At 42.8% G+C, this 13,119-nt stretch overlaps 1 protein-coding gene across 3 annotated transcripts in view; it reads right to left on the bottom strand.

Moving 5' to 3' along the window:
* The window catches only part of SLC23A1 (solute carrier family 23 member 1), a 514,139-nt gene that overhangs the window by 228,071 nt on the left and 272,949 nt on the right, over positions 1-13,119 (bottom strand). The window lies entirely within an intron of this gene.

The raw sequence follows: 13,119 nt of genomic DNA, 5'->3' as shown, positions 1-13,119 counted from the left end.
ATGGGCACTACATCCTAGATTGCTGTCTATTTGGACTCCTAGATCCTTTTCAAGTATGGAATTACCCAGTTCCTCTCCGCTAAGGTTGTAACTTGCACACTGGTTGTGTCTCCCAAGGTGCATAACCTTACATTTATCTACATTGAACCTCATCTTCCATTTTTTTGCCCACTCACCTAGAATTTCAAGATCATTTTGAAGCATGGTGACATCTTCTGATGATTTGATGACTTTGCTAAGTTTTGTATCGTCCGCAAAGATGGATACATTGCTGAGTAACCCTATCCCAATATCGTTAATAAAAATGTTAAACAAAATGGGCCCCAAAACCGAACCCTGGGGCACTCCACTTAGTACCGGTATCATATCTGATACGGCACCATTCACAACCACTCTTTGTTTTCTATTACATAGCCAATTCCCTACCCATCTGCAAATATTTTCACCCAATCCTAGGTTCTCCATTTTATTAATCAATCTCTTGTGTGGGACAGTATCAAATGCTTTAGCGAAATCTAGGAAAATCACATCTACAGCATTTCCATTATCAAGGTTTTTGCTAACCTCTTCATAGAACCCTACCTCTTCATAGAAACCTTCTTGCACTAAGCATTACTGTCTCACAGAACTGAGATCAAGAGTTCAATTCCCAGACTGAGGGTCTGAGTCAGTCACTGTCGGTGGGTTGCTAATTTGTAGCCTGAGCAATTATCAAATAACCATGCATGTACACGGTACATGCTTGGGGTCCCCCAATTTTGCAAGGTGATTGAGAGCTAGTGTCCATTTATGGGCAGCATGTCGGCATTTCTAGGGGTGCCCGGAAATTTGCAGACAGATCCCCATTATTGGGAGGGAGGGCTGCTGACATCAGCAGCAGCCTCCTTATCCCCTTGGCCATCGCAGCTCTGAGTATGTCTAGACTTACTTGGTGGCTGCAAATCCATTAGATGGTGAGTAATTACAAATGGATTTACCCCTGTGTGCACAGCTGTGAACGTATTCACAACCATGCACAGGGTCGAGGGAAATTCTGGCAAGGCAGCATTTACCTGATCGCTGGGTTCCAAAGATTTCCAGCCCAGTGATCAGGTCTGAATCCGGCCCCAAGCTTTGTGGAGTTTATAAGCAGAATATTATAGGGTGCAAGTTCGCCGAAGGTGTGATATGAACTTTTTTTTTTTTTAAGTGTTCGACTGGTATCCTGCCCAAAATGTTTTTTTTTACATTTCTTGAGGAATGGCTAATGTTATCCCAATTAAGAAAAATCTGGTGGCAATTAATTTTTCTGTTTAACGATTTTTGAGAAGCAGATTGGGCTGTTTTCTACCCAAAAGGCCAATACATTAAGTCATTTTGGAGAAAAAACAACAACGTTGCAATAAAACACAAATTTATTTAAATAAAACCAATAACAACATAGGTAAGAATTAAGTATTAACAGTATGTTAGAAGTATTAATCAGTAGTAAATGTAAGGTAAGTACTTATTTATGGGCTGCATATTTTTCAAAACATTTTGGATGCAAACTAACTTTGCACTTTTCGCAAATAAATAAAGTCTTGCTATGGCAAACTTTCAATGTGTAGGCCCTATTATTTGGAATTTTATCAATGCATACCCTCCAACATCTGAAGGGTAGAAATCAGTACAAATTCAGAAAAGGGCTATGCCATGGCTATGCCTCCTTTTCCATACAGTACATTCAACTTTTATTTAACATATTTATCAATGATATTGGGGTGGGTACACTCAGCAAAGTTTCCATCTTTGCTGATGACATAAAACTGAGCAGAGTAATTAGTTCTAATTACTGATGGAATCAATGATGTCTCCTCACTTCAGAGCGATATTAATAAACTAGAAGTGTAGGCAACAAATTGGAAAATGAGGTTCAGTGTGGATAAATGCAAGGTTATGCATCTTGGGAGACATAACCACGGTGCTAGTTATAACGTAAGCGGGGTTGCTTTGAGTATTTCAGAACTGGAAAAGGATATCGGAGTCCAAATTGATAACAAACTGGGATATAGTGCTCAGTGTCATGTAGCAACAAATAAGGCCAACAGGATATGAGGATACTAGCCTATATACAGATGGAGCACCTCTCATTGTTTCCACCAGCTCGCCATGGCAAAGGATTTGGCGATCCACTCTTCTTCTTGCACTCCCGTGTGCCAAGGTGGGTGGATGCATGCCATACAATTTCCATGCAATACATATCACCACAGCTGGTTGGCTAATGCTCCACCAATCTAGCAGTGGATTGATATACCGATGTAACACTGCCATTCACCAGGAGTGGGGCGCACTTACTATACAGCACCTATGAGTCACTCGTGCACCTCATTCCCATGAACATTGTTGTGTGTCACGACCACCATGGCTGCTACCCTGACCCCCTATGCTGTGCCTAGCTCAGGGCCCTGCAGCAGCGTGTCTCATACCCTAGCGCTCACCTCCGCTCCGGTACCTTGTGTTGGTGGGGTGCAGATGTCCACGCTGTCACCGCGTGGTGACAGTGGTATGCTGTGCTCCAGTGACACACAGGACATGGGTGGTGTATGTGAGACACCATGTGTGTCAGTTCCTGATTAGGCCCTGGCTGGAAACGCCGGCAGACTGCGCAGCTGCGCACACTCAATGCCGGCTGGATTCTGTCGCCTTCGCTGGCGGCCGCCATCTTTTTGGTTTCTCCATCCAGTACTGTGCGGCTCCACTCCCGCCTGTCAATTGGCTGTCCAATAGCTGCACAGCTCACCTCTTAAGTACTGACTGGCCGGACAGACCGGCAGTCAGTACAATGATGTCCATGCCTTAACATCATTGCACACTCCTGGCTTTCTGTGGTAATACTACAGTTCTTGCGCCTCCGGTGAAAGTCTTCTCTTCTCCTGCCGATCGTCCACTGCCTACCTGTATACCAAGGAACCTTCTGCCACCAATACGGTCTGGACAAGGTTAGCCCCCCAAAGGGGTATTATCTCCATCCTAATTCCTGATGGTTAATCTCCACGATCATACTCAGCAAGGACTCTCAGACTTTATCACCCAATCATCCAATCCTTATCCAATCATCCAATCTTTCATCCAACTTTCCAATCCTTCATCCAATAAGCCAATCCTTCATCCAACCATCTAATCCTTCATCCAATCATCTAATTCTTCATTCAATAATCCTCATTCAATAATTCAACCAATTCTTTAATCATCCAATCCTTCATCCAATTTATAAAGAAAAGAAAAGCTTGTCGCTTAGTAGTGCACCTTAAGGAATTTAATCAATCCTAAAAAGTAACCTTTATTGATATTTGGTTAAAATTGCGGAGTATAAAAACACACATATAAACATCTACTCTATGTGAAAAAACACGAAAGATTAAAAAGCTGTGTGTGTGTGCTTCCTGCACTTAATATAGCCAATCTTAAATTTAGAGTGGCCCGCGTCTTTTTGTGAATATCCAGAGATTTTTCCTTTTTAACAATTGATGCTTCTCAGCCTTTATACTGGATACAAATTCAAAGTGATCTCTGCCCTTTAACTGTCTGCTACTTGTTGCTCGAGGAGCAAATTGACACTTTGTAGTTAAGTAGTTGATACAATTTTAGTACATTGAATACATTTCCTGTGTGTCTTCCTATATATATTTGAGGAAGGGCACAGTGCTTTAAATGTCTCACTGATATAACCTCTATTACAATAGGTTAGGGAATAGCCAGGTCAGTGTGCTTGGTGCATTAATAACATATATTGGCAACTGTGTGCCCTTGGATTTTTTATAGAGTGATTTGTCTGCAGCAGCGCTGCTTTCTCTGTCAATACTGATACAGCGTGATATGACTATACAGCTTTCCCCTTCACATAAATCTTTAGGGCACAGTGCTTTAAATGTCTCACTGATATAACCTCTATTATAGTTGGTTAGGGAAAAGCCAGGTCAATGTGCTTGGTGCATTAATGACATATATTGGCAACCGTGTGCCCTTAGATTTTTTATATATATATTTTGCATGAAAAAATGATTGGTCAGATTTTCCTTGCAATCTCAAAATCTCCTGGTGTGTACACAGGTATAATTAGTATTAAATCACCATTAGTTCACAAACTATTATTCTGATAGACCATAATAATGTGCATAACAGACGTGTATCAGAATAATAGTTTGTGAACTAATGGTGATTTAATACCAACTATACCTGCATACACACCAGAAGATTTTGATATTGCAAGGAAAATCTGATCATTTTTTCACGCAAAATATATATAAAAAATCCAAGGGCACACGGTTGCCAATATATGTTATTAATGCACCAAGCACACTGACCTGGCTATTCCCTAACCTATTGTAATAGAGGTTATATCAGTGAGACATTTAAAGCACTGTGCCCTTCCTCAAATATATATAGGAAGACACACAGGAAATGTATTCAATGTACTAAAATTGTATCAAATACTTAACTACAAAGTGTCAATTTGCTCCTCGAGCAACAACTAGCAGACAGTTAAGGGCAGAGATCACTTTGAATTTGTATCCAGTATAAAAGCTGAGAAGCATCAATTGTTAAATAGGAAAAATCTCTGGATATTCACAAAAAGACGCGGGCCACTCTAAATTTAAGATTGGCTATATTAAGTGCAGGAAGCACACACACACAGCTTTTTAATCTTTGGTGTTTTTTCACATAGAGTAGATGTTTATATGTGTGTTTTTATACTCCGCAATTTTAACCAAATATCAATAAAGGTTACTTTTTATGATTGATTAAATTCCTTAAGGTGCACTACTAAGCGACAAGCTTTTCTTTTCTTTATAAATATCATTCTTCTTTGTCTGGTAGTAGCACACCCCTCCCACCTGAGATAAGGAGTAATAAACCTACACAGCAGTAAAATAGGGGGCCAATACAGAAATTCAGAAACATAATACTGTGCTCTTGTGCGACTAACCACCCACCCCAAATCCTTCATCCAATCCTTCAACCTGGAAACCAATCATCCAATTCTTCAACCAATCCTGCAATATTTCTTTCAATTGTCAAGCATCTTCATCTTCTTCAATAGAGACTTATATTATTGACTTTCATAATTCCACAAACTTTCAGTATATTATTGTGCCATCATTTACAACCTGTATTACAGTCTCTTAATAAATAAGGTTTTATTTTGCATCATTGTTTTCATCACTTCTGTCGTTAATGCAACATTCCTATATTAAAGCACCTAGCCTCCGTTATACTTCAGCTGGTGCTTCACAAAACATGACAGTTTGTACTGACTCCATGGATCCAGCATCAGGTCAGGAGCGAGGCACTGCTCCAGTACAACAACTGGCGGCTCGCCTGGATCAACAGGAGGCTGCCCAAGAGCAAGTTATTCATGCCCTCCAGGACCTGACAAAAAGACTGGATACACTTCAAACAACTTTGCAAAAAGGCCAAGGGTCAATACCTACACCGGCGCCATCGCCTAGACCCATGGCTTCAACGACGGGAGTCACTGCTCACCTTCAACTTCCTACTTCAGACAAATTTGATGGAAATCCCCAAAACTGTAGAGGGTTTATCAATCAATGCAAAATTCATTTTGAACTACAGTCTTCATACTTCCCTACTGAACGAACTAAAGTAGCTTACGTTATATCCCTCCTTACCGGCTCTGCTCTCAATTGGGCATCTCCCCTGTGGGAAAAAGCAGACTATTTTATCTGATTATACTTGTTTCATCTCTACCTTCAAAATCATCTTTGATGAACCAGGCCGACTCAGTTCTGCTGCAACAGAAATTCTTCGTCTGCGTCAAGGATCTAGAACTGTAGGATAATATCTAGTTCAGTTTAAAATCCTAGCAGCTGAATTGACCTGGAATGAGGAGGCTTTCCTCGCAGCATTCATGAAAATGATTTATGGAATCTCAGATAAAATTAAAGATGAGCTAGCGGCTCGAGATTTGCCACCCAGATTAGAAGATCTGATCTCCCACTTTACCAAAATTGATTTGAGGCTCAGAGAGAGAAATCAGGAGAGGAGTCGAGCCAATCCTAATCCAATCCCGCTTGCCTCTAAAACTCCTTCCCTACCAGCGGAGGAACCTATGCAGTTCAACTGCTTCAAACTAACTCCAGCTGAGCGTAAACGTCGTCATGATGAGCGCCTTTGTCTTTACTGTGCTGATCCACAGCATGCCGTCGATTCCTGTCCTAAGAACCTAATAACTCTCCAAATAACCAAGACTGTATTTTGCAAGTTTCCCTGCAAGATAAACATCAGCTCAGACAGTTGCCAGCTCTTCTCGACTCAGTAGCAGCATAGAGTTTCATCACCACTGATGTTGTCAAACGTTGGCGTCTACCTACCACCCCCCTTCAGCGCCCAGTGTACCTTACCGCTGTAGATGGAAGTCGTATATTAGGAGAGACTGTCACGCTAAAGACTCAACCCTTATCCTTGCAAATTGGTTCACATGTGGAAAAAATCCCGTTATTTGTCATTCCCAAGTCCTCGTACAGAATTGTCTTGGACCTTCCCTGGCTACGTACCCATAATCCCAGTGTCAATTGGGTAACGTCCCAGGTTCAAAGCTGGGGTGCCACCTGTACTAAATCATGTCTCAAATCCATGGCACCTACTCATCAAGTCTCCCTTCAGATTCCAGAGGGACTGCCTACTCAGTATCAAGACTTTTCCGATGTTTTTTCTAAAAAAGCCACCGATAAACTAACTCCCCATCGTCCATGGGACTGCTCTATTGAGTTAATACCAGGAAAGAACCCTCCTCGAGGTCGCACTTACCCTTTGTCTTTGCCCGAAACTCAAGCCATATCAGAGTATATAGAGGAAAATCTGGAACGTTTTCCCTATAGGATAACATGGGACCCGCTAATTCTGACCCCCACCCAGTTCAACGGATGCCAGTTCCTTCTTCGGCATCACTGAAGCTCGAGGTTGATCTCAGTCAAACCCAAATCGCTGGGCCTTCAATCTGATACCAGGCTGGATCCATATGGGTTAATTGGTTCCAGTAATATTGAGGTTAAACCTTTTTGTTCATTTCTTAAATATAATTTCATGACTGTTTATGTTCTTTGAGGGCATATTTCTCTGGAACCAAACAGCCCAGTTTCACGGGACCCAAATCATTCGAAGCCAACTCAAGTTCTTCAAGATGATACTAGTCTCATGTAAATGGGTCAGTTGGTTCCGAAGATATAGCTAGTTGGTTAAAGGGGGGTAGGGAGAGGGGAGTGGTTGTCTCTCCCCCTCACACCAGAAAATGCAGGGACTAGGCTGGTGTATAAGGGGTCAGCCTGGGAATGTCCCTGCATGATATTGGGACCATATTCCTGTGTAAATCCCTGCATTTTCTGTTGTGAAAGGGGTATTATTTCAAACAGCCGTGACCTGCAGTGCTCTAAATACAGCCGGGGAACCACTGCTCTCTGCCCAGCTGTCAATGACTGTCACCCCTGCAGCTTCCGCTCCAATTCTTCTCCCTGCTTTCACCTCTGCCCACTCCCCCTTTAATCATGTGGTGCCAGCGCCCGGCGTGCTCCCCCGACGTCACGCACAACAACAGCGTGCACAATATTTCAAATGTCCACTAGGCTAGAGGGGATACCAGGAGGGGAGTGGGAGCGTGCTCTGTGATGCGCTCTGCTCCTCTCCCCATAGAAGCAGCTGCACCGCTCTCCATCTCTCCCTGCAGCAGCAGTGAAGGCTCATAAATTTTTTTACAGTAAGTGGCACTTTTGGGGGCATTGCTTAAGGGACGCTACAAGTGGCAGTATGTGGGGGCATTACGCATAATGTGTGGCTTAATGTGTAAAGGGCATTACGTTGTGCAGCATCATATGTAAGGGGCATTATGTGTGCAGCATCATGTGTAAGGGGCATTATGTGTGCAGCATCATGTTTAATGGGTACTATTGTGTGCGGCATCATGTGTAATGGGTACTATGGTGCCATCAAGCAAGAACCTCCTAGCAATGAGCACGTAGGTAAGCTGCACTTATGTGGCAAATATGTAATGGGCATTACGGTTTGTTATATGGTATGTAATGGGCATCATGATGTGGGGCACAATATGTAATGGGCATTATGGTGTGTGGCCTTATGTGTAATTGGCATTACGGCGTGTGGCTTTATGTGTAATGGGTATATTACAGAGTTTGCTAAAATGTGTAATGGGCATTACTGTGTATGGTCTAAAGTGTAATACCACACCCCTTTGTGATGCCACGCCTCCTTCCCATGAGGCCATGCCCCCCTTTGCCAACCCAAAGCGTGGCGAGTGCAGCGAGCCCATGAGGGGTGGCGTTACGCATCCTCAGACCTTTTCATACCCCCACTATCCACGTCGGCGTGGAGTTGATTTTATATAGTGTGGCGGGCACAGTGAGCCACCGAGCCCGAAGTGTGGCGAGCGCAGCGGATTACTTCACGTGTATTCCACATGCGCTCGCCACGCTTCAGGTTGGCGTTAATACTGAGGTGGCATTAACAATGGTTGGCATTTCACATACTAATTACCCATCAGGGTGGGTGTACAATCAAAAATCGGGTCTGGGGGTGCATTTAACATAAGATTCAATGGCAAATCGGGTGTAATCGCATCGCATCGCATGCCATTGTAAAGGCATGCGATGCGACGAGATGTAAAAATTGTAAATCAACTCTAAAAACCCTTATATCGGGTCAGATCGGGTCCCATGGCATACCTTAACTAATGGTATGCGATGGGACCAGAGGGCGCCGTGCTAGGAAACAAGTACCTGAATGGGCTGCATTACAGCTTATAATTATGCCAAAGATATTAACAGTTAAATACGTTGAAGTGTATTATGATGTATTAAACAAATACATCTAATGTTTAGAAAAATAAAATCAATTGATTCAATAATAACAGGTTTCAAAGATGTTACACATACAGTATTGTCTTCTTATTTTTTATGTTCTGTTTTGAGATGGTTTATACAAACCAATTGGGATTGATGTCTGCTATTATTAGACTTTTAAATTGGGTCAATAAGCACATAAAAAGGAAATAAAGTATTGCTGATCATTCATGCCTAGTAATTAACACAGTGATTGGCATATCTGTACTGCTGGACACCACTCATAGAATGATTAACCTGTTATTTTTGAATCAATGTTCTTGATTTTATTTTTCTAAACATTAGATGTATTTGTTTATTACATTATAATATACTTCAATGTATTTAGCTATTAATATATTGGCTTATCGTTGGCATAATTATATACTGTAATGCAGCCCATTCATGTTCCCAGCATAGGGGATGCAAAACTGTTTTTCAGACCAATTCATGTTTAAAATAAACTGCCACAAGTAAAGACAATAAACAGAAGTGTTTTAAATACTGCACCTAAAGAACAGAGTGTAATGCATTGTTTACTGAACTTACTTTAGCATTCAGTAAAGTTTGTTTGACATTAGAAGACACAGGTGTGCATTATTCTATTAAGGGCAAACAAAAAGGTATTTGCCCTGATTTTTTTGCCCCAAGTTTTTTTTCTTGGTCACTTCAATTACAGAGCATCCTCTCCAAAAAAAAAAAAAAAAACATTCAGGAGAAAACACACTATTAGCTATTATGAATATGAAAATTGGTCAATTATCAATTTTTCTACTGCCAAAGTCAATCACTTTGCACTAGAACAAGCTCGTACTGTTTTTTTTACTATGCTAAAGTATGATTTTGCACATTTCTTATTCAGGTCAAGTCACAACTTTTCCACACTAGCCGATTTTGAATTTCTCAATTTCAATTTTTTTACTCCACTCTAATGCTGATCCCTGCCGCACTTCTGTCCTCAATCAGGCTGGTGGTCAGGAAGTGGGGTAAGGGAGTGCATCAGTGTGACGGAGCCCAAGCTGTGGGGTGAGAGAGCGCATCAGTTTGATAGAACACCTGCCGCAGTGTGAGGGAGGGCATTAATTGGATAGAGTGCAGGCCTCAGATTGAGGAAGAGTGTCATAGAACACAGGCAACAGTACATCCAGTTTGTGTTCCAGCATAGTGGGGTTGATAGCGTTTGAGGGGGTGAGAGATTTCAATGTATCGAGCCCCAAAATTTCTGGGGTTGGGATCATTTGGTCTACTGCATGATGGTCGACATGGAAAACGGTCGACATGGGCCTAAGTTTACACTAAAAAGTTCAACATGGGGTTTTTCACAGTTTTTTTAACCTAATGTCAACACAGTCGACATGGACATAGTTTAAACTGCACCACAACCTCTCGCACTATTTTATTCTCCCACCACGCCCTAGTGGATGGTAGGGCATGGAATACCACCTGTCGGCACATGACGGCTCAAAAAACTGTGAAAAATCCTATGTCAACCTTTTGACTGTCGTCCTAGACGCTGTCGAACTAATGACCTGTCTAACTAATGACCTAGAACCATGTCGACATTTTCCCATGTCGACCTAATGAATGTCGACCATCATACTATAGACCAAATGACCGCATCCCAATTTTTGTTGCCGGTCATGGACTGGCCACATCCCTAAACACGGAACCCAACCACTGCTTTCCCCTGAAGGCCCTTCATGACCCTGACTCTGTTCTAATAGGGATCATTTCTGGTGATATCATCATAACACTAGCATTATCCCAAGTCAAAAAATGGTAGTAAATAAAGCATGTCACGATATTGTGTGATAGAGATAAGTATACACTGCCCACAGTATATCAACCATAGCTGGTAAGAAAACATTTACACAACTGAGACTTCAAATATTTGCTTTGATTTACACATAGATGTATGAACTGGTTTGGCTTCCAAGCTAGGCATCATGTAGAAAGGTTGGTCTATAAATAGTTGGTTTATAGAGAAATAGTTGGTGCTGTATACAGTACTTCTAGAAGTATGGAGGTTTTTCTGGTTGGTGCGTAAATTTCCGAATTCTTTCGGAGCGGTCCGCACGCCACGCTGTGCGGACATTGTACGAAGAAACGCCCACCGGACCTCCGCATACGGACGGACTCCCACTAGAAGAACAGGGCGTGTTTACGGACGACATCCAAACCTTGCGTGTGCGGTGGACACACACATATTCTGCATGGTCTTACAGCGTTTACACGTTCTTACCGCATCAGAACGGACGGGAACCTGCCCGTACGCACTGATGCGGTGTATTTTCGCAAAACTCACCACTATTATCTGAACTCCGAAATCGGTCACATGACCCACTTATGCAATTAGGCAACCTCATTAGAAAGTGTTTGTTTGGAATTGGAATCAATTAAATCCTAATACATACTTAAACACATTACTAACACATTCATTACAGACATTAACCCTTACATCATGTGAAGTGCTATATATTTATTGTCACCCCTTTATCTAGGTTTTATGTATGCATATTATATCATAATTGCACATGAAATGCAATATTCTACAATGTGCTAAATACTACTAACACACACTAAAGGAAACTTAACAACAGGTATAAACACAGTGTGTGTGTGTATTTTGTTGTTTGGATAATGTTAATTGCTCTACAATTATAGTACATTTGTGTATTGCAAGGATCTGCACACTACAATAACATACATCTATATACAGTATGTACCTTTTGCTACTTACAAATATTCTAAACAATTTACGATACTCTTAACCTACATAAAAATCTGCTACCAGCGATGACCGCGATTTTCCCATAGGGAACAATGTTAAAAAGGCTGATTGAGCGCGATTTTCATGGAAAATGCCTCAATGCCCACGATTTGCCCATAGGAATCAATGTTAAATGGGCCACAGAGCCCAAATAGGCACAATTACCCCTTAAAATGTCCCCCCAAATTTTTAACGCCACCCCACGATCCACGCCAACCCGAAGCGTGGCGAGCGCAGCGAGCCCGCGAGGGGCGGTGGTACGCGTCCTCTGACCTTTTCATGCCCTACTATCCACTAGGGCGTGGAGTGAGAATAGAATAGTGTGGCGAGCGCAGCTCGCCACCGAGCCCGAAGCGTGGCGAGCGCAGCGAGCCTCGCGAGGGGACGCGGATACCTTCACAGGCAGACGCGTCCCCTCGCGGGCTTCACAGGTGTCCGCGTCGCCACCGACACCTGTGAAGCCCGCGAGGGGACGCGTATAACTGTGAAGGTATCCGCGTGCGCTCGCCACGCTTCGAGCTCGGTGGCTCGCTACGCTCGCCACACTATTCTATTCTCACTCCACGCCCTAGTGGATAGTAGGGCATGAAAAGGTCGGAGGATGCGTACCGCCGCCCCTCGCGGGCTCGCTGCGCTCGCCACGCTTCGGGTTGGCGTGGATCGTGGTGTGGCGTTAAAAATTTGGGGGGACATTTAAGGGTTAATTGTGCTTATTTGGGCTCTGTGGCCCATTTAACATTGATTCCTATGGCCAAATCGGGTCCATTGAGGCATTGAACACTAAAATCGTGTCCATCGGGCCTTTTAACATTGATTCCTATGGCAAATCGGGAGCATCGCGTCGCGGGCATCGCGGGTACATTTATGGCCGGCCGCGACGCGACCGACACGATTTCCATGTTTAACATGGGTTTCAATGGGAAATCGCGGGCATCGCGTCGGTCGCGTCGCGGCCAGACATAAATGTACCCGCGATGCCCGCGACGGGCGCCCATCTAAGTAAAGAGTACCCAATTTACACATATACTGTTTAATATCAAAAAAACACAGACAACTTCTAACTGTAATCAACAATTACTTTTTTAAACAAAATAATTTAACATAAAAAAGTGGGGAAAAAAAATCAAAGCAGCAGGTCAGTAAGGTCCTGCAGATCCACCAGGACCAGGTGCAGGTGTTCCCGGAGTCTCAGGAGGGCCCCACGTACACCCTCATCTGCTTGGGTAGGCTCATCTGTGGGTATGTTAAAGGGGGCAAAATTAGTAATGATAATCATGAATACATTTAACATAGTCATACATAAATCTAATAAATGCAAGGTGACATGTGTTTATATATATATATATATATACAGCACTTACCCCCCACACACAAGGTGAAGAAGAGTCCAGACCGGCACTCAGCGTAGTTGAAGAAAGAGGAAAGTTTATTCCATAACGTGCAGTAAATACATACAGCAGCTGCACCCGACAGCCGTTT

This window comes from Crinia signifera, chromosome 4, assembly GCF_055691185.1.
Source record: "Crinia signifera chromosome 4, ASM5569118v1, whole genome shotgun sequence".
Lineage (NCBI taxonomy): Eukaryota > Metazoa > Chordata > Amphibia > Anura > Myobatrachidae > Crinia > Crinia signifera.
This window is presented reverse-complemented; position numbering and strand designations above follow the sequence as displayed.